At 47.5% G+C, this 22,709-nt stretch overlaps 1 protein-coding gene across 2 annotated transcripts in view; it reads left to right on the forward strand.

Moving 5' to 3' along the window:
- Window positions 1-22,709, forward strand: part of STX8 (syntaxin 8) — a 157,822-nt gene that overhangs the window by 128,331 nt on the left and 6,782 nt on the right. The window lies entirely within an intron of this gene.

The following is a 22,709-nucleotide window of genomic DNA, read 5'->3' on the forward strand; positions in this document are numbered from 1 at the left end:
TACACGCACATGAACTTTAATTGGCATCCCAGTCTTAGGCCCAGATTCTCAAAGGGCTTACGACGGCGCAACGCCATGTACACCGTCGTAAGTCCTAATGGGGGCCGTCGTATCTATGGGACTGATTCTTAGAATCAGTTACACATAGATATCCATTAGATCCGACAGGCGTAAGGCTCTTACACCGTCACATCTTAAATGCAATTTTTTTTTTCCGCTAGGTGTCGCCTCCGTCGTTTTCCCCGTCGAGTATGCAAATTAGCTAGATACGCAAATTCCCGAACGTACGCGCGGCCGACGCAGTGAATTTACGACGTTTGCGTTAGGTTTTTCCGGTGTAAAGTTGCCCCTGCTGTATGAGGGGCAACCAATGTTAAGTATGGCCGTCGTTCCCGCGTCGAAATTTATAAATTTGCGTAAGTCGTCCGTGAATGGGGCTGGACGCCATTTAGGTTCACGTCGAAACCAATGACGTCCTTGCGACGTCATTTGGAGCAATGCACCCTGAGCATGCGCAGTACGTTCGGCGCGGGAACGCGCTTAATTTAAATACTACACGCCCCCTACCCGCCTAATTTGAATTAGGCGGGCTTGCGCCGGGTGATTTACGCTACGCCGCCGCAACTTTACACGCAAGTGCTTTGTGAATAAAGCACTTGCCTGTAAAACTTGCGGCGGCGTAGCGTAAATGAGATACGTTACGCCCGCCAAGTTTTTTACGCCGATCTACGAGAATCTGGGCCTTAGTCCGTAGGGTTCAATATTGAATTGGCTCCGCCCTTTGCAGCTATAACACCTTCACCTCTTCTGGGAAGACCGTCCACAAGGTTTAGGAGGGTGTCTATTTGCTGTGCTTAGCTAGCACCTGACCCAGCATGGTAGTCCCCCGATCGCCCGCTCTAAAAAAATGATACCGGGGTGATGCCTGCAGCTGCGGGGGATCATCCCGGTATAACCCCTGAAAGCCGAGGAGGCATATAAGCGTACACTCGGCACGAAGGGGTTAACATGCGGCGGGTGTGGTAAAGAAATATTGTGTTGCTCTGTATTTATCACACATGTTATATATTTTTGTTACATTGACGATGGTGCCCCTTAAAGGGGTGGTTCCCCCTAAAACAAAATTCTAACAATACATTCGGATGTCTGCTTACACTGCGGGTAGGCTGGCTTTTGTTTTTTTGTTTTTTAGTACATACCTCGATATCGCCGTTTCCTCGCTTGGCGGTGGGCGTTCCTAGTTGATTGACGTTCCTCAGACGGGCGCATACTGCGCGTCACGACTTTCCGAAAGAAGCCGAACGTCATTGTGCAGGCGCCGTATAGAGTCGGCTCTATACGGCGCCTGCGCAGCGACGTTCGGCTTCTTTCGGAAAGTCGTGACGCGCAGTATGCGCCCGTCTGAGGAACGTCAATCAACTAGGAACGCCCACCGCCAAGCGAGGAAACGGCGATATCGAGGTATGTACTAAAACGAAAAACAAAAGCCAGCCTACCCGCAGTGTAAGCAGACATCCGAATGTATTGTTAGAATTTTGTTTTAGGGGGAACCACCCCTTTAAATTCTCTACATTGTTTTTTTCTCTTAGTTTATACATCGGGTTAAGCAAAATTCCATCTTGTCCCATCGAGATAAAATAGACGGACGGACGGGGGGGGGCTCGGAAGTGGTGGTAGGCCCTGCGTCTTTCGCGAGGCCCCTCGCTAATGTTTTCGCTGCGGTAATGCACCTATTAATGGTTTTTGAGATTTTGCTTAAGGGTCCGTTGGGTCTCATGAGGAGGAGAGAACACAAAGTGCAGATCCTCGATTTTGGGGATGGTGGAAGCAGACAAGCGGCTCCATTGTTCTCTTTTACCTTGGGCTCGAAACTGAGAGGGTCCTTCAGGTTCTCGTACTGCGGGTTCAGGAACCGTCGTTTTCTATGGCCGAGGCTCGGGCCTTTCTTCTCAAGGGCGCTCCTGCAGAAGAAGAAAAAAAACAGGGGCGCTTTTCAGGGGCTCTATTCTTTCCTCCCTGAGGAGAAAAATCTCCAGTTGGGGGCCAATAACTTCTTTTTAAACCAGTCCAAGACGCTGTGTAAGATATTATGACTTAACTGTTTACTGGTCGAAGCGGAGCCGAGCCGCTGGGTATTGAACTCCAACTGAGCCCTGAAAGTCGGGGCTTTCCCAAAACGTAATGTTCTGGGAAGATGTGAATATCTATGGCGACTGTTTTCCGGGAATTTGTGGACCTTTTCGGTACAAACAACTGTCTCCCGGTGTCTTTGGGCCACACAAGTATTTAAAGTGGATCGTTAACCAAAGTTGCAAATATTTGAGAGATTTTCCCAACTTGGCTCTTTAGGCAAAAATAAAGACCTAGAAAAGGTTGCAATGGGGTGCTAGATCTGGATCCTTGGAAGTCTTGGGTAGTAGATAGAAAAAAAGTCTTGAGGTTCTTTTTACTGTGTTTCCCCGAAAGTAAGACCGGGTCTCTGATTGGCCTCATAGGGTTCAAACTCAGACAATGGTTGCCACCTGTACCACTTAAACCCCTGACAGAACAGGTAGAGCTCAATAAAATAGCTGCCATCTCTACCTCCTTGAGCCGAAAATGTCAGATCTCAAGTTCTCAAAAGGGTTGCCTCCAGTACCACAAGAGTCTAAAGCAGGGGTCTACAAACTTTCTAAACAACAAAGAGACAGTTTACTGTCTTTCAGGCTTTAGGGGGGGGGGAATTGTGTCCCATCATTGGTGTCAGTGGGAGGAATAGTGTCCCATCATTGGTGTCAGTGAGTGGAATTGTGTCCCATCATTGGGGTCAGTGAGAGGAATAGTGTCCCATCATTGGTGTCAGTGAGAGGAATAGTGTCCCATCATTGGTGTCAGTGGGAGGAATAGTGTCCCATCATTGGTGTCAGTGGGAGGACTAGTGTCCCATCATTGGTGTCAGTGGGAGGAATAGTGTCCCATCATTGGTGTCAGTGGGAGGAATAGTGTCCCATCATTGGTATCAGTGGGAGGAATAGTGTCCCATCATTGGTGTCAGTGGGAGGAATAGTGTCCCATCATTTGGTGTCAGTGGGAGGAATAGTGTCCCATCATTGGTGTCAGTGGGAGGAATAGTGTCCCACTGTGGGAGGAATAGTGTCCCACTGTGGGAGGAATAGTGTCAGTGGGAGGAATAGTGTCCCATCTTTGGTGTCAGTGGGAGGAATAGTGTCCCACTGTGGGAGGAATAGTGTCAGTGGGAGGAATAGTGTCCCATCATTGGTGTCAGTGGGAGGAATAGTGTCCCACTGTGGGAGGAATAGTGTCAGTGGGAGGAATAGTGCCCCATCATTGGTGTCAGTGGGAGGAATAGTGCCCCATCATTGGTATCAGTGGGAGGAATAGTGTCCCATTATTGGTGTCAGTAAATGAAATGGTGCCCCACGTGCCAGATAAAAGCAAGCATAGGGCGGCAGTTTGGAGACCACTGGTCTAGAGGCCTAAACTGAGCTCAAGCTCACAAATGGCTGCCGGATGGAACTAATGTCCGCAAAATTACATACCACCTCTACTAGTTCCACCTTTAGACCGAATAGAGCTCAAACTCCTGAAAATGGCGATCACGCATGCCTCTTTTTCAAGTGATGGGCCATATGGCGCCCAAGTTTACGAAAAGGTCTGCCGTCCGGTCATAGATAGCGGTTCCTCAGTCTTCGCTTTGAGAAGTTCCTCATCACTCCTTCCTGTTGTTTCTGCGGTGCCGATCTTCCGTGTGCGCGGCTTTTGTACTGTATGCAATAATGGAAATACGCACTAGGGTAGATTCAGATAGGGAGCGCGTATTTGTGTGCGGGCGTAACGTATCCTATTTACGCTACGCCTCTGCAACTTTGACAGGCAAGTGCAGTATTCACAAAGCAAAGTTGCGGCGGCGTAGCGTAAATAGGCCGGCGTAAGCCCGCCTAATTCAAATGTGGAAGATGTGGGCGTGTTTTATGTTCATTTATTGTGACCCCCACGTAAATGACGCTTTTTCCGAACGGCGCATGCGCCGTCCGTGAAAGTATCCCAGTGCGCATGCTCCAAATGCTTTCGACGTGAATGTAAATGACGCACAGCCCTATTCGCGAACGACTTGCGCAGACGTAATCGACGTAAAATTCGACGCGGTCCCGACGTCCACATTGGCTGCGCCTCATATAGCAGGGGTAACTTTACGCCGTAAAAATCCTTACGTAAACGGCATATCTGTACTGCGACGGCCGGGCGTACGTTTGTGAATAGGTGTATCTAGCTGATTTACATATTCTAGGCGTAAATCAGCGTACACGCCCCTAGCGGCCAGCGTAAATATGCAGTTAAGATACGACGGCGTAAGAGACTTACGCTGGTCGTATCTTAGACAAATTCTGGCGTATCTGATTCTTTGAATCAGGCGCCAAGATACGACGCCTCACACTCAGAGATACACCGTCATATCTCCTACCTGAATCTGACCCACACAGTACATATAATTGGCCTCTATTTGAGATGTTCGTGTTTGCTGCGGGGCAGCTCTCACATCTCACAGAATTTACCGCCGCAGTGACCGCACTTACAAAAAATTCCATTGAAAATATATTTTTCTCTTTTTTTTGTGTATTGTTTCAGTGGAATTTGTTCATTGCCGGGGGGAGTGACATTGATGTGAAGAAGTTGTACATGATTGGAAAATGACGGCAATTTCCTAAGGGAAGATGGAGATATATACATGTCTACGTGATTGGGGGGGGGGGGGGGGGGGGGAGAAAATAAAATTGTATGTGTGTATGTATGTACATATATATTTATTTATATACTATGTTGTCAAAAGTATTGGGACGCCTGCCTTTACACGCACATAATATTTAGTGGCCTCCCAGTCTTAGTCCGGAGGGTTCAATATTGAGTTGGCTCCGCCCTTTGCAGCTATAACAGCTTCACCTCTTCTGGGAAGACCGTCCACAAGGTTTAGGAGGGTGTCTATCAGTGGCGGCCAGCCCGGGCGCCTCCCCCTCCTGTAGTCATTAAAAAAAAAAAAAAACGGGCTCTTTAAGGCTTTTTAAATGTCATTCTGCAGCGCCGCGCAAATAACATACATTCATGCATTGCACGGATGTATGTTATTGTCGCCGCTGCCGCTGGTCTATTCAGATGGCTGGACATTGGGCGCCGGCTAACTGAATAACGGCAGCTGGTTGGCTGTGCGGAAGTGCCTATCAGAGCCAGCAGCTTTCCGAGTACAGCCCCTCAGCTCCCGGATGTCTTATCCTCGGAACGTACGGGGGGTGCCAATTGATGTGGGCACAGTGGCGACAATTGATGTGGGCACAGTGGCGACAATTGATGTGGGCACAGTGGTGACAATTGATGTGGGCATACAGGGAGTGCAGAATTATTAGGCAAGTTGCATTTTTGAGGATTAATTTTATTATTGAACAACAACCATGTTCTCAATGAACCCAAAAAACTCATTAATATCAAAGCTGAATATTTTTGGAAGTAGTTTTTAGTTTGTTTTTAGTTTTAGCTATTTTAGGGGGAAATCTGTGTGTGCAGGTGACTATTACTGTGCATAATTATTAGGCAACTTAACAAAAAAAAAATATATACCCATTTCAATTATTTATTTTTACCAGTGAAACCAATATAACATCTCAACATTCACAAATATACATTTCTGACATTCAAAAACAAAACAAAAACAAATCAGTGACCAATATAGCCACCTTTCTTTGCAAGGACACTCAAAAGCCTGCCATCCATGGATTCTGTCAGTGTTTTGATCTGTTCACCATCAACATTGCGTGCAGCAGCAACCGCAGCCTCCCAGACACTGTTCAGAGAGGTGTACTGTTTTCCCTCCTTGTAAATCTCACATTTGATGATGGACCACAGGTTCTCAATGGGGTTCAGATCAGGTGAACAAGGAGGCCATGTCATTAGTTTTTCTTCTTTTATACCCTTTCTTGCCAGCCACGCTGTGGAGTACTTGGACGTGTGTGATGGAGCATTGTCCTGCATGAAAATCATGTTTTTCTTGAAGGATGCAGACTTCTTCCTGTACCACTGCTTGAAGAAGGTGTCTTCCAGAAACTGCCAGTAGGACTGGGAGTTGAGCTTGACTCCATCCTCAACCCGAAAAGGCTCCACAAGCTCATCTTTGATGATACCAGCCCAAACCAGTACTCCACCTCCACCTTGCTGGCGTCTGAGTCGGACTGGAGCTCTCTGCCCTTTACCAATCCAGCCACGGGCCCATCCATCTGGCCCATCAAGACTCACTCTCATTTCATCAGTCCATAAAACCTTAGAAAAATCAGTCTTGAGATATTTCTTGGCCCAGTCTTGACGTTTCAGCTTGTGTGTCTTGTTCAGTGGTGGTCGTCTTTCAGCCTTTCTTACCTTGGCCATGTCTCTGAGTATTGCACACCTTGTGCTTTTGGGCACTCCAGTGATGTTGCAGCTCTGAAATATGGCCAAACTGGTGGCAAGTGGCATCTTGGCAGCTGCACGCTTGACTTTTCTCAGTTCATGGGCAGTTATTTTGCGCCTTGGTTTTTCCACACGCTTCTTGCGACCCTGTTGACTATTTTGAATGAAACGCTTGATTGTTCGATGATCACGCTTCAGAAGCTTTGCAATTTTAAGAGTGCTGCATCCCTCTGCAAGATATCTCACTATTTTTTTACTTTTCTGAGCCTGTCAAGTCCTTCTTTTGACCCATTTTGCCAAAGGAAAGGAAGTTGACTAATAATTATGCACACCTGATATAGGGTGTTGATGTCATTAGACCACACCCCTTCTCATTACAGAGATGCACATCACCTAATATGCTTAATTGGTAGTAGGCTTTCGAGCCTAAACAGCTTGGAGTAAGACAACATGCATAAAGAGGATGATGTGGTCAAAATACTCATTTGCCTAATAATTCTGCACTCCCTGTAGTGGCTACAATTGATGTGGGAACAGTGGTAACAATTGATGGCATGGCACAGTGGCTGCGTTTGGCATGGCACAGGTATGCAGGTATGTTATAATGACTCCCCTCCCCCCCCCCCGCCTTCTCTCCAGCCTCCTCCTATGACAGGACATGTCGACCTCAGACCCCGCCCCCCCCGACCGGCGATGGCGCAGCAAGTCTGTACATCTGTGCCCCCCCTCCGCCTGGAGCTATGTGCTTCTAATGACACTAATATCACTTCAAATGAACGGCTCTCACATCCTGTGCAGGTTCGACCCCCCCGGGGGCCACCGCCCTCCGCAGAGCACGCCGTGCGATACTTTCTCTGGATGACCTCTGGAACGTGAGTGACACCTGACTTGCCCCTCTGCCATCTTCTACAGGCTTTCCCTCCCTGGCCCCTCGGTGCCCACCGATGGTAATTGTGCTCGATGGCGGGTGAACATTGACAAGAGAATTGTCATGTTTTTCCTCCCCTCATAGACAATACGGGCGCCTGAGAGCCTCTGTGTGCGGCCTGGGGGGAGGATTAACCCCTCGCTATGTCTGCACAGGACCTTCTCCTCTATTCTCAGCTTTATTTCCATTGTCTGAATGTGTCTGACCTTATTTGTGTCTGCAGGAAGTACTGTCTGCATTGCCTCCAGCAGCCAATAAGGGACATTCTTCCCCCTGATCACCAATGTAAGGGACATTCTTCTCACTGATCACCAATGTAAGGAACATTCTTCTCACTGATCACCAATGTAAGGAACATTCTTCTCACTGATCACCAATGTAAGGAACATTCTTCTCACTGATCACCAATGTAAGGGACATTCTTCTCACTGATCACCAATGTAAGGAACATTCTTCTCACTGATCACCAATGTAAGGAACATTCTTCTCACTGATCACCAATGTAAGGAGCATTCTTCCCACTGATCACCAATGTAAGGGACATTCTTCCCACTGATCACCAATGTAAGGGACATTCTTCCCACTGATCACCAATGTAAGGGACATTCTTCCCACTGATCACCAATGTAAGGACATTCTTCTCACTGATCACCAATGTAAGGGACATTCTTCCCACTGATCACCAATGTAAGGGACATTCTTCTCACTGATCACCAATGTAAGGGACATTCTTCCCACTGATCACCAATGTAAGGGACATTCTTCTCACTGATCACCAATGTAAGGGACATTCTTCCCACTGATCACCAATGTAAGGGACATTCTTCCCACTGATCACCAATGTAAGGGACATTCTTCTCACTGATCACCAATGTAAGGGACATTCTTCCCACTGATCACCAATGTAAGGGACATTCTTCCCACTGATCACCAATGTAAGGAACATTCTTCCCACTGATCACCAATGTAAGGAACATTCTTCCCACTGATCACCAATGTAAGGGACACTCTTCTCACTGATCACCAATGTAAGGGACATTCTTCTCACTGATCACCAATGTAAGGGACATTCTTCTCACTGATCACCAATGTAAGGGACATTCTTCTCACTGATCACCAATGTAAGGGACATTCTTCTCACTGATCACCAATGTAAGGGACATTCTTCTCACTGATCACCAATGTAAGGAACATTCTTCCCACTGATCACCAATGTAAGGGACATTCGTCCCACTGATCACCAATGTAAGGGACATTCTTCTCACTGATCACCAATGTAAGGAACATTCTTCCCACTGATCACCAATGTAAGGAACATTCTTCTCACTGATCACCAATGTAAGGAACATTCTTCCCACTGATCACCAATGTAAGGAACATTCTTCTCACTGATCACCAATGTAAGGGACATTCTTCTCACTGATCACCAATGTAAGGAACATTCTTCTCACTTATCACCAATGTAAGGGACATTCTTCTCACTGATCACCAATGTAAGGGACATTCTTCTCACTGATCACCAATGTAAGGGACATTCTTCCCACTGATCACCAATGTAAGGGACATTCTTCCCACTGATCACCAATGTAAGGAACATTCTTCCCACTGATCACCAATGTAAGGAACATTCTTCCCACTGATCACCAATGTAAGGGACATTCTTCTCACTGATCACCAATGTAAGGGACATTCTTCCCACTGATCACCAATGTAAGGGACATTCTTCCCACTGATCACCAATGTAAGGGACATTCTTCTCACTGATCACCAATGTAAGGGACATTCTTCCCACTGATCACCAATGTAAGGGACACTCTTCTCACTGATCACCAATGTAAGGGACATTCTTCCCACTGATCACCAATGTAAGGGACATTCTTCTCACTGATCACCAATGTAAGGGACATTCTTCTCACTGATCACCAATGTAAGGGACATTCTTCTCACTGATCACCAATGTAAGGGACATTCTTCTCACTGATCACCAATGTAAGGGACATTCTTCTCACTGATCACCAATGTAAGGGACATTCTTCTCACTGATCACCAATGTAAGGGACATTCTTCTCACTGATCACCAATGTAAGGGACATTCTTCTCACTGATCACCAATGTAAGGAACATTCTTCTCACTGATCACCAATGTAAGGAACATTCTTCTCACTGATCACCAATGTAAGGAACATTCTTCTCACTGATCACCAATGTAAGGAACATTCTTCCCACTGATCACCAATGTAAGGGACATTCTTCTCACTGATCACCAATGTAAGGGACATTCTTCTCACTGATCACCAATGTAAGGGACATTCTTCTCACTGATCACCAATGTAAGGAACATTCTTCTCACTGATCACCAATGTAAGGGACATTCTTCTCACTGATCACCAATGTAAGGGACATTCTTCTCACTGATCACCAATGTAAGGAACATTCTTCTCACTGATCACCAATGTAAGGGACATTCTTCCCAATGTAAGGAGAATCTTGTAGTCAATAGCAAATATTAATTCACTATTGTCACACAACTGGGTGGGCTCGTGGCGCAGTGCTCTACACCCCAAGCCCACCCTTTTTTTAAAGCCAGTTAGAGCCTCTGGCTCTAATCATGTGCTTCTAAAAAATAAATAAATAACCTGCATTGAAATCCATACGTCCGTCACACTGCATGTGGATTAGGGGCCAGACGCATATATTAGGGGGGCTGCGCCCAGTATGGACGGGCCGCCACTGCTCACTATGTATAGAAGAACAAAGAGAAGATGCACCATCCCTTCACAAGTGCAGTACAGGAGCTCTGATAAAGAGGGGGCCCCCCCTCGAAAATGCCCATGGTTCCCATTGTATTAAAATGGTCAAATTACTCTGGCAATACTAATGCTGGCAGCAACACACCAGCAACAGGGTTGCTGACCTTTGGGATTGCTTCCTGCCTGGCCAAACCAGCAAGGTGTCACTCCCAAGATTCTGCAGAGCTTCCACCCTGGGCAAAGATGAATTTCCTTCTTTCAGAAATCCAGAGACCAATGAGAGGCTCACTAGGGTGATATGGGCTTCTGGCTCACGTGTGTATACATGACAGGGCCTCTTTAACCTCAGAATGGTGAACTACGGCAGGGCTCGTCTCGGTCCCGGAGTCCCCTCCATCCTAGTTGTGCGACCATTTCTGCCTCTTCCCCTTAATCCTCCTCTCCCTGCCAAGGCAGAAATGAAATCCAGAACTTTTGTGGTTTCTCTTGACATTTGAACACGGCGCTAACGAGTCGCCGAACATCACGCTGACATTTTTCCATCCGTCTTGTGGTTGGAACACAGGCAGCTGAGCAAGCGGCGCGGACCGCAAATTAAGTTCCACGCGTGCTTTTTATTTGTTCTGGGGATCCTTCCCCTGACGAGTCCGTCGTATTCAAACATAGGGGCGCAATAATCCTCAGCAACCAATCGGAAAGCAGCTTTTATTGGTCCTTACACACTGAGCTACTAGAGACTGAACTCGGGTTGCCACCAATAACCGGACCTCATTGTGGTTTACCGCGGGGTGCTAGAAAAATTCCAATTTGGGATTCACTGACCACCCATAGGCACAAGATGGTGGCCGCGATTCAGATACATTGTCGTATTTTTGAGCGGGCGTAGCGCACCTCATATGCGCTACGCCGACGTAACATTGAGAGGCAAGTACTGTATTCAGAAAGCACTTGCTCCCAAAGTTACGTCGACGTATCGTAAATGGGCCGGCGTAAGCCTGCGTAATTCAAAGTAGCAAGGTAGTGGGCGTGTTGTATTATAGTGAAGCGTGACCCCGTGTAAATGAGTGGCCGATCGAACGGCAAATGCACGCACATGCTCAAAATCACGTCGCAAATACTCCCTAAGATACGTCGGCTCAATGCTTTGTCGACTTGAACGTAACCTACGCCCAGCCCCATTCACGGACAACTTACGCAAACGATGTAAAATACGGCGCTGTTCCGACGTTTCCGACGTCCATACCTTAACCTGACTTACCCCTGCTACATGAGGGGTAAACTTACGCCGGAGCGACGCCTTACGTAAACGGCGTAGATAAATCAAACGGGCGCAAGTACGTTTCTGAATCGGCGTATCTAGGTCATTTGCATATTCGACGCGTAAATCTACGGAAGCTCCCCTAGCGGCCAGCGTAAATATGCACCCAAGATACGACGGCGTAAGAGACTTACGTCGGTCGTATCTTGGCCAAATTCAGGCGTAACTGCTTTTATGAATCCGCGCATAGATATGACGGCGCTCGTTTGGACTTATGCCGTCATAAGTCCTTTCTGAATCCGGGTCGGTGGCTGCAAAACAGAATACAACCTCCTGTGCTCAGGAGCGGCGCTCAAGTATTGGATCATGATTGCTGAACCCTCGGCCCTCCAGCTAATGCAGAACTACAAGTCCCATGAGGCAAGGCTGACAGTTACAAGCATAACTCCCAAAAGCAGAGACATGATGGGAATTGTAGTTTGCAACAGCTGGAAGGCCACAGTTTGGACCTATCTATGTATTAGATCGGGGTGGGCAACCTGTGGCACTCCAGCTGTTGCAGAACTACAAGTCCCATCATGCCTTTGGGAGTAATTGTAACTGCCAACCCCATCATGCCTCTGGGAGGAATTGTAACTGCCAACCCCATTCTGCCTCTGGGAGTAATTGTAACTGCCAACCTTGCAATGCCTCATGGGAAATGTAGTTCCACAACAGCTGGAGCGCCACAGGTTGCCTCCCCCTGTATTACATGAACCCCCACTATTTCAGATCCTCTTCCATTCTCCGGTGTACACCATGCCTTGCTGCCTACTCAGACTGAGGTAGTCCAAACTCACTATCAGTGGCCCGGTGGTATATTTTCTTGGGGGCGGCGGAAAACAATTCACCCACAGCCACCCGTTAAGTCGGTCACCAGCCCCCCGCACTTACCCCATCTAGGTCGCAGGCATCGCTTCCTCCGGGTGGCAGCTTCCCGTGTGTCTCCTTCTCCTCGGCATCATAGGAGGTTCTGCCACGCTTCTCCTCCTCCTTCCTCCTAGGTGGCCAATAGGATCGCTTCTCCTCTCCTGAGGGTTCTCAGGACCTGCTTCCTGATTGTTCGGGAGGAGAATCATTAAGACAATAGCAAATATTAATTCACTATTGTCACACAACTGGGTGGGCTCGGGGCGCAGTGCTCTGCGCCCCGAGTCCACACTTTTTTATAGCCAATCTCAGGGAACCCCTGCTAATAATGACCATATCTACAACTCATGATACATGCGTGTGATGGTTGGTGAGAAGAATGCTCCTTACACTTGTGGTCATTGGGAAGAATCCCCCCCCCTTCCAGATAACTAAAAAGACCAATGGTGTCAGCGGGGACAGAAATGACCTTAATGCTCAAGGATCCCCCAACAACCTCTGGAGGAACCCTAGTTTTTTTTCCATGGAACCCAGTGTGAAAGGGCTCTGAAGGCACTCAGGCTTTCACATTGGGATTGCAGGTGAGGCTTCTTTCAGGTGCTTTACCTGAAAAACGCCCCGGTGTGAAAGGGGTCCTAAAGCGGAGGTTCCATTTAAGGCCTGAAAACGCCCAACAAGCATTTTGTCACATGAAGAAAAACGCCTGAAAAACACCCTAAGCTCAAAAAAAGAACATGAGTTTCTTTGGGGCAGATTACAGGCGTTTTTCTGCCCTTTACATTGGTCACCCGACCAAAATCGCGGCAAAATCACGGTAAAATTGTGGTAAAACCGTACCCGTCTTTGAAACGCTCAGGTGTGAATGCAGCCTTGGTGCAACCATTTTGGCCATACAATTCTTATGGCGTCTTTTCTTCATATTTTATTTATATGATTGAACGGTACAGGCAATTTATTTAAAACATTTTAACCACTTGCCGCCCCCCATATAGCAAAATGACGTTGGCAAAGTGGTTGCGATATCCTGAATGGACGTCATATGACGTCGGCAGGATAACAAGCCGGGGCGTGCATCGCGGCGATCGGTGGTGTGGTGTGTCAGTCTGACACACCGCAATTCCGATCTAGGTAAAGAGTCTCCGACCACATGATCAGCCGCGTCCAATCACGGCTGATCACGATGTAACCAGGAAGAGCCGTTGATCGGCTTTTCCTCACTCGCGTCTGGCAGACGCCAGTAGAGGAGAGTTGATCGGCTGCTCTCCTGACGGGGGGGGGGGGTATGTGCTCATAGTTTAGGTCCAGGGAAGCCGCCCAGGACCACCCCCACTGGACCACCAGGTATGCCCCCCCGAGACCACCAGGGAATGCCAATCTGTGCCAAGGCAGCTGCCAATCAGTACCCCCCCACAATGCCTACCGCTTCCAATGCCACCAGGGATGCCTACCAGTGCCAGCAGTGCCACCCATGAGTGCCCATCAGTGCTGCCGATCAGTGACCATCGTCAGTGCCGCATAACTGGTGCCGCCTCATGGGTGTCGCCTTCTCAGTGCCCATTGGTGAAGGCGGAAAGCGTACTTATTTACAAAATTTTATAACCGAAACAAACAAAAAACATATTTTTTTCCAAAGCTTTCGGTCTTTTGGACCGAACCACCAAAAGAAATCTCTATTTGTGGGAGCAAAATGATACAAAATTCTGTTTGGGAGCCACGTCGCACGACCGCGCAATTGTCATTTAAATAACGACAGCACTGAAAGCTGAAAATTGGCCTGGGCAGGAAGTGGTTAAATATTGAGAAAAATTTGTGTTTCAACTGTTCCTGTTCCATGTTGTCAATCGATCTATAGAAGTAAAAAAAAAAACACACACATATTTGCGTTATTTGAGGCATCGAATGACGAAAACCAGCGTCACCGTTACTGCAAATGCATTTAGAAAGTCGCTTTGGTGTTTATGAATCCCTTAATTTGTTGCGCAAGGCCACGCGTATGATTTTTGTTTTAAGCCTATGAGTCCCCTGTGGTGAAGTCGGAGCACATTACCAGTAACGCAGATCGCGGGTCACTCACAGGTCCAATCGTTCCAGCCGCGCCAGGCGGCCTCCCCGTCCAGGATTGGAAGGTTGTGCGCTCTTTAATAAAACCGTCGTAAACCCGTTGTTTTTTTGGAGCGCGGACTGGAGCTAAGGGGGAAAAAAAATGCTGGAAGTAACACTTACCTCATATCCTCTTCACCAGCAGATGCCACTTTTAACCCCTTCCGCCGCTGCGCTCCATCTGTGATGTCACAGGCTCACGAAGCTGCGAATAGACAGGACACTTAACCAATCGGGGGGGGGGGGGGGGGGCTTAACAGGCAGATTAACTTGTTTAGGCCTGGCTGTTCGATTTGACAGCCTGAAACAAACAAGGTCCTTTTTTTTAGGATTAATGTCTGAAAAAGGGGGCTTCCGGGATTAAATTTTAGGCCCTTTTCAGCGAGCGAGCTGGTGGTCTGCATTGTGCTTCCCATTATTCGCCAAAACGTTCATCTTGGACCACCATAGCAAAGCGTTGTTACGTGGGTCAACATTTGAGTATTTTTATTAGAAGCAAAAAAAAAAAATGCCTAATACAATATAAATTGGACACGATATTCGTAGATTGTTTTTTGCCAGGAGGTTCCAAAACTGTAACGACAAAAAGTTCCCTCAAGAAAAGTCCTCCGCAGGCTTCTTTCTAGCATTGTGTCACCATGGCAACTGCACAAAGGCCATATTGTGTTAGAGGAGAGCAGATAAATCAATACATACATACTGATGTGGGCGAAAACAAATATGTGGGTGTATGTGTATATATATATATATATATATATATATATATATACATTATATTCCCAAAAGTATTGGGACGCCTGCCTTTACACACAGAGAAACTTTAAGGACCGAGCCTGTTTTTCAGACTCGGTGTGTACACATTAAAAACAAATATTTTTGCTCGAAAATTACTTGGAACCCCCAAACATTTTATATTGTTTTTTTTTTCCCCTAACACCCTAGAGAATAAAATGGCGGTCATTGAAATCATTTTTGTCACACCCTATTTGCCCAGCGGTCTTAAAAGTGCACTTTTTCTTGGAAAAAAATCACTTTTTTTTTTTTTATTAAAAAATAAGACAACAGTAAAGTTGGTAATTTTCTACATTACTATTTATCTATCTTTTGGCTCTTAACAATGTCTCTATGACACACAGGCGCTAAAGAATTCTGAGAGCGCATTTGAGAGACAGAAAACCTGCAATTCGTATCATTACAGGTGGCCATACTGTCACATTTCTGAGGTAAAGAATCAAAAGATTACCTCAGAAAAGGCTCGGTTACGCAAAAAAAAGAACATCAATGGTTCTTATTATTATCATTGTCTTTGCCTTTTAAAGTCCCATTAGAGACTCTTTGCAATTTGTTCAAATTGGGGATGTGGGTAGGATTGCCACCTCATCCCTTTAAAACAGAAAACATATGAATTACACAGGTTCTGTGGCTGATTAAGGTGGTAATTGAACTCAAGTGGAGCCTTATCTAAATTAAATTGGCCTCAGAACCTGTGGAATTCATATGTGTTCTGTTTTAAAGGGATGAGGTGGCAACCCTAGATGTGGGCATTCGCTCCCTTTTTCCAGATCAGCCCATCGGCACGTTCAAAAATTTTATTAAGAGCCAATGACGGACTTTTGTAGAATAACGGAGCTTTTTCTGAGGTAGTTTTCTGACTCTTGACCTGAGAAATGCCACACAATGGCTGTATGTAGGGTATGCAAATCAAATAACAGTTTATAATCCTTCTCTCCTAAATTTTGTATTTTATTTTATGTTTATTTTTCCTAAAATGGTGTTGTCACTTTTTTGTCCTTTTTACGCTGTTTTCTTCCTGACAAACGATCATCCTCTCACACGCCGTCACGATCAGCTCAGAATCCATCATGCATGAGGGAAAGAAAGCAAAAAAGAAAAAAGGACAAATTGCCGTTTCCCCATTAAACGTCCCCCCTTATTAAAAACCTATTAGCGCGGCCCACTTTTAATTGATACCATATTCCGCACGCTCCGGCAGAACGACACTTCAGAGTGGCCCCTTCACGGTAAATCAGGCCTGAACTCGGAGCTGAATGCCGCGGCCTTGTGCTTCTCCGCTGGGGAGACACAAGAGACCCTGTCAGAACAAGACATATTTATGACGCTTTTTTTTTTTTTTATTTTTTTTTTTTTCACACGGCACTTGAATGGCGGCCAGCATCTCAAACAGGTTCTCAGCCTCACAGAAAGCCCAGGGAGATCGCAGTGTAAATAGCACCATACCAGAAAGACAAGGCCCCCGATCTCACGGTGACAGATGACAATCGTTGCTTTTGTGCGCACATGAGAAAGCCCTTGTACGCTCAGAGCCGTCGTTAGCCTGATATTTTTCCATAAGCCGTAGCCCCGGCCTTTTGTTGACGGAGGTCTGTCTAGCGGCACGAAGGGGGTTAAGGTTGCCATGGCACACCTTAGAGACAATTAAACAGACTTTATATCGGGAAGAGAGTTCACATGGGATTAAAGGACCAAAAAATAAAAAAAATAAAGAAAGTGGGGGGCGCTCTAGTCTCAAGAGCTTGCAGTCTCTCTGAGCGCGAGGTGGTCTCCAAATCGGCGTCAAATTTTTCTGACTTAGGATGAGAAAGACGAGTTATTAATCTCTTGGAAAAGCTAAGATGGGAATTCACTAAAGTTTGTGTGTTTCAGCAAACGTGAGAATGTCTTCTTAGAGCTGGATTTACTATGGGCTGTGTTCAGCTTCAGATGTAGATGTTTATGTTGCATTTGCCTGCCGTAACCATCTCGGTATGGAGGACATGTTCTACATGAAGTGTTTTACCCAAAGTGGCAAAGATCCTATAGTGCTTCAGAGTGCATCCACCAGAGGAGCTTACACTCTAATGGTCCCCACCACAGTAACACGCTATTATTGTATATTGATATAGCGCTGACATATACCAGTGCTGTACAGAGAACACTGAGTCACGTCAGTCTCTGCACCTGAGGAGCTTACCCTCTAATGTCCCCTCCCCCCATAGTCGCACACTATTATTATTATACACCTGCTTTGCCCATTAGAAGGGGTTCCCACCATCCCTGTGCTGAGTTCCCGGGTCTGTACACCTGCTGTGCCCATTATGAAGGGTTCTCACCATCCCTGTGCTGAGTTCCCAGGTCTGTACACTCGCTGTGCCCATTATGATGGATCACCACCATCCCTGTGCTGAGTTCCCGGGTCTGTACACCCGCTGTGCCCCATTATGAGGGGTTCCCACCATCCCTGTGCTGAGTTCCCGGGTCTGTACACCCGCTGTGCCCATTATGAGGGGTTCCCACCATCCCTGTGCTGAGTTCCCGGGTCTGTACACCTGCTATACCCATTATGAGGGGTTCCCACCATCCCTGTGCTGAGTTCCTGGGTCTGTACACCTGCTGTACCCATTATGATCTGTCCCCACCATCCCTGTGCTGAGTTCCCGGGTCTGTACACCCGCTGTGCCCATTAAGAGGGGTTCCCACCATCCCTGTGCTGAGTTCCCGGGGTCTGTACACCCGCTGTGCCCATTATGATGGATCCCCACCATCCCTGTGCTGAGTTCCCGGGTCTGTACACCCGCTGTGCCCATTATGATGGATCCCCACCATCCCTGTGCTGAGTTCCCGGGTCTGTACACCCGCTGTACCCATTATGAGGGGTTCCCACCATCCCTGTGCTGAGTTCCTGGGTCTTTACACCCGCTGTACCTATTATGAGGGGTTCCCACCATCCCTGTGCTGAGTTCCCGGGTCTGTACCCCCCGCTGTGCCCATTATGATCTGTCCCCACCATCCCTGTGCTGAGTTCCCGGGTCTGTACACCCGCTGTGCCCATTATGATGGATCCCCACCATCCCTGTGCTGAGTTCCCGGGTCTGTACACCCGCTGTACCCATTATGAGGGGTTCCCACCATCCCTGTGCTGAGTTCCTGGGTCTGTACACCCGCTGTACCTATTATGAGGGGTCCCCACCATCCCTGTGCTGAGTTCCCAGGTCTGTACACCCGCTGTGCCCAATATTAGGGGCTCCCACCTTCCCTGTGCATAGTTGCCAAGTTTGTACACCACCTGTGTGCCCATTATGACGGTTTTTCCACTATTTTTGCTGTATGTTATATTGGGGAGAATATAACAGGAGGAGCCGGAACACAGAAAGGTGGGCAGGGACAGCCAAGTCTCCCAGGTAAAACCGGAGCAGAGTCCCGAATTATGGCCGGAAAATCTCAATGGTAGGGCATCCAAGACATATATACGAAACTCAGCCCACCAAACTCCACCTATAATAAAAATATCCCAGGCCAAAGGGTTGATGCCATTGATACACTGTGCTAATTGCAGTAAAGTGGGATGTGTCACGAGAGTAAGATGTCCAACCATGGACACCCGGGGCCTTCAGTGAACTACATAGTATTGAAAACGGCCATTTCCCAACAAATAAAATCTATTAGGCAGCCCTCAAATTTTACACTTGCCTACTCACATTTTGCGAGTGGAAAATGAGGGCTGGCGAGGAGCTGGGCTGCCTGGGAGTGCGGGGGGCGAGCACCGACGCGGGTGGGGTTGATCGGGAGCCATTCTCCCGGTGGAAGAGTGCATAGAGTTAGAGGAGAGCCGCGGGATCACCGAGCGGTAAAACGCGCTGTAACAGCATTACATTGAAACTGTCTCCGCTCTGCTCAAACAGCCCCGCCTCCTCCTAAACCCCCGAGCCTGTAATAGACAGAATGCATCCCAGCATTGGACCCACGTTCTGTCTATTACAGGAGCTGGGTTAGGAGGAGGCGGGGCTGTGTGAGAGTGAGCAGAGCGGAGACCGTTTCGGTGTAAGCTGTTACAGCGTGTTTTATCTCTCGGTGATCCCGCGGCTCTCCTCTAAGGCCCCATACACACGAGAGGATTTATCCGCGGATACGGTCCAGCGGACCGTATCCGCGGATAAATCCTCTCGAGGATTTGCTTGGATTTCCATGCGATGGAGTGTACTCACCATCGAATCGAAATCCGCGCCGAAATCCTCTGGCGATGACGTGTCGCGCCGTCGCCGCGATTATGACGCGGCGACGTGCGCGACGCTGTCATATAAGGAATTCCACGGATGCGTCGAATCATTACGACGCATGCGGGGGTTCCCTTCGGACGGATGGATCCGGTGAGTCTGTACAGACCAGCGGATCCATCCGTTGGGATGGATTCCAGCGGATAGATTTGATAGCATGTCATCAAATATTTATCCGCTGGAAATCCATCCCAGGGGATAAATATCCGCGGAAACAGATCCGCTGGAGTGTACACACCATAGGATCTATCCGCTGAAACCCATTCGCTGGGATTTTTCAGCGGATGGATTCTATCGTGTGTATGGGGCCTGACTCCCGTCACGATCCGGCCACCCCTCTCACTTCCTCCGACCTGGAAAGGCTGCAATGGGGGGCACGGTGAGGCTGCAATGTGGGGGACGGTGAGGCTGCAATGTGGGGGACGGTGAGGCTGCAATGTGGGGCACGGTGAGGCTGCATTGATGGGCGCTGGTTTGGCTGCATTGGTGGGCACAGTGAGGCTGTGCTGAGGGGAACTGATAAAGTTCTTGTTAATATTTATTTTTGTAACTTAATTCTGCATAAAACATTTAAGTGTCATTTCATTGGATAATTTATGATGGCGTGATTTGGGGTGGGGCAACTGGTGGCGAGTAACCCATGAGACCTGGCTAGTAGCTCAGGACTTGAAATTTTGAGCCCTGTATTAGGAATAGTCCTAACATGTCTTCAAATTTGGTGTCCAAGTGAAAGAACAGTCCTCTTTACCGAAAACTTCTGAGTTGGGTCTCGCATCCCTTTTGAAGGGTTAACTTCTCCACCACTTCTAAGAAGAGGACATCACTGGGGTGCTTGGCGAGGTTCAACAAAGAGCTGCCATGTGTTACAGTCATTTCCACACCGTGCCGTTACACTTCTGTCTTTCCCTATTAATCTTTCCTTTTTCTTTTTTTCCACTGAACTGAGCCTTGAAATATTCAGCTGAGTAATATTCATCTTTCCCAGATCCCCAGCAAGAGGGACTCCATCATCTTACCCCCCCCCCCCCCCGATCTACCCCCCGATCCTCTCCTGATGACTTTTCTGCTTTTTCCAGTCCGGGTGACTCGTCTCCTGGGGGGTTTTAAGAAGAGGGGGGGGGGTAGATATGAAAATATGGAATTATAAGCTTCTCTTAATACACTCGGAGCCGTTCCTTCAGGAATTTGAGAGTCTTATTACTCAATGAGTGAAGAGGCCAAGTGACTTTTACCGAAATTAGTGCTTTTCAATTGTTTTTCAGAGCTGGATTTGGTTCGGTAAGGCGCCAACAGTTTGACAAGCGTTTTACAAAATACAGTAAGGGCTCATTTACACTTGCCTCGTCTTTAACACACATTAAAGAGCCTATCGCTTCAACGTGTTTTTGATGCTTCGGTGATGCTCTTTTGAAGCTTTAATGAAGCTTGGCAAATGCCCCCATGTGTGTTGATTTTCTATTTGTTTTAAGGTTGAATGTGTTTTTATTAACAGGTTTTCTAAAGGTTACAAAGGTAATCACTCAAGATGAGCAAGTTCAGGTGCACATAAAAAATATAAGCGTAATATAATATAAATTGCGCCAATACAATTATCGATTTAATTTCTATTTGCTTTAAAGCGATACTAAAGTCTTCGTTTTTTTTTCTTTAAAAATAACAAACGTGTTATTTACCTGCTCTGTGTAGTGGTTTTGCACAGAGCAGCCCCCATCCTCTTCTTCTCGGGTCCCTTGTCGGCGCTCCTGGCCCCTCCCCCCTGCCGAGTGCCCCCACAGCAAGCAGCTTGCTATGGGGGCACCCGAGCCACAGCTTCCTTTGTCCATTCAGACATGGAGCCATGGTTTGGCCCCGCCCCCTCTCTCTCCTCATTGGCTCACTGACTTTGAGTTGAGAGGTATCTTAATATAGCGCGGTCTTACCCCGAAGGGTCCCAACACGCATAGCAGAGTTCCTGGGAAAAGAGGACCCAGGAACCAGAAGCAGCAAAGAGCGGCAGAAAGGGTGGAAGAGAGAGGCTACGCAGGGAAGGCTCGCGTGAAAAGCCAAGTCTTCAGTAGCCTGCGGAAGACCGGAATAGTAGGGGCCTCCTGGAGCTTGACAGGGAGGCTATTCCATAGAACGGCGCCATGGTGGGAGAAGGCCCGGCCACCACACCGGATCTTCTTGTGGCACCGAGATGTAAAGGAGATCTCTGCCGGTTGACCTGAGTGATCTAACAAAAGCTTTTTTATGAAAACGAGAGCAGAGATAGCTTGGGGCCAGACCTCTCATAATCTTAAACCTAATACATCCAGCCTTAAATAAGGTGCGATAGTGGACGGGCAGCCAGTGCAAGGCGCGGAGGACAGGGGTGATATGATCCCTCAGCGGGACATCCATGAGTAACCTAGCCGCAGCATTTTGAATAAGTTGAAGCTTATGCACTAACATCTTTGGCAATCCCAGATAAAGAGAGTTTCAGTAGTCTAGGCAGCTACCTATCGTGGCGCAGATGCGTTTTTTTTTGGCCGAGATATTCAGATATTTAAACATCCCCCTCAGGAGTTTTAGCTGCCAGTGACATGCACTGACAACCTGAGCCAAACTTAAACCTGATTCTAGGATGAATCCCAGATCACAGACTTTGACAGCAGCAGGAGCCAATGGTGCTATGCTGCGGTCTCAGCCAATGAGGGAGAGTCCCAGGCAGTCAAGACATTCCCGCAACGTCGCTGGATCGAGAGGGGGCTTTAGTGACAGGAGTTTTGATTGCCGTTCAGAACGTTTAAAAAGCATGTCCAATGCTACATTTCGATGCGAGTGTAAACAAGCCCTTTGGGGAGATGGTTCAGTTGCAATACAATTCAATACAAGAGGGTTAGGAGGGCCCTGCTCATGAGAGCTTGCAATCTAAAAAGGGAGAGCAATTGATTTAAAGAGTGATAACAGGGTTGGGATGAGTTGTTGAAGAAAGTAAAAACTGTTGGGAAGAGGCCCAGATAGACTTCCCAATAGAGATGAGTTGATGGGAGTAGGAAATAGACGGATTGAGGGTAGAGAGTTCAAAAGGATGGGGGAGAGGTTCTTGATGGCGAGCATGGAAGGAGGTGATGGGCGACCTAGAATGCAGGACGTTTTTGGAGGACAGTTTGGGTGAAATTTTAAGATGAGGTTGGTGATGTAGCCTCAGGTCAGAGTTGTAGATGACTTTGCGGGTTTTCTTTAACTAAAACTTGAGAGTGCGAAATCTGGTGCAGCTCTTCATTGAAACCAATAAGCTTCCCTTTTAAAAAATTTTTTTATTA

The sequence above is a fragment of the Rana temporaria genome, chromosome 12, assembly GCF_905171775.1.
Source record: "Rana temporaria chromosome 12, aRanTem1.1, whole genome shotgun sequence".
Classification (NCBI taxonomy): Eukaryota; Metazoa; Chordata; class Amphibia; order Anura; family Ranidae; genus Rana; species Rana temporaria.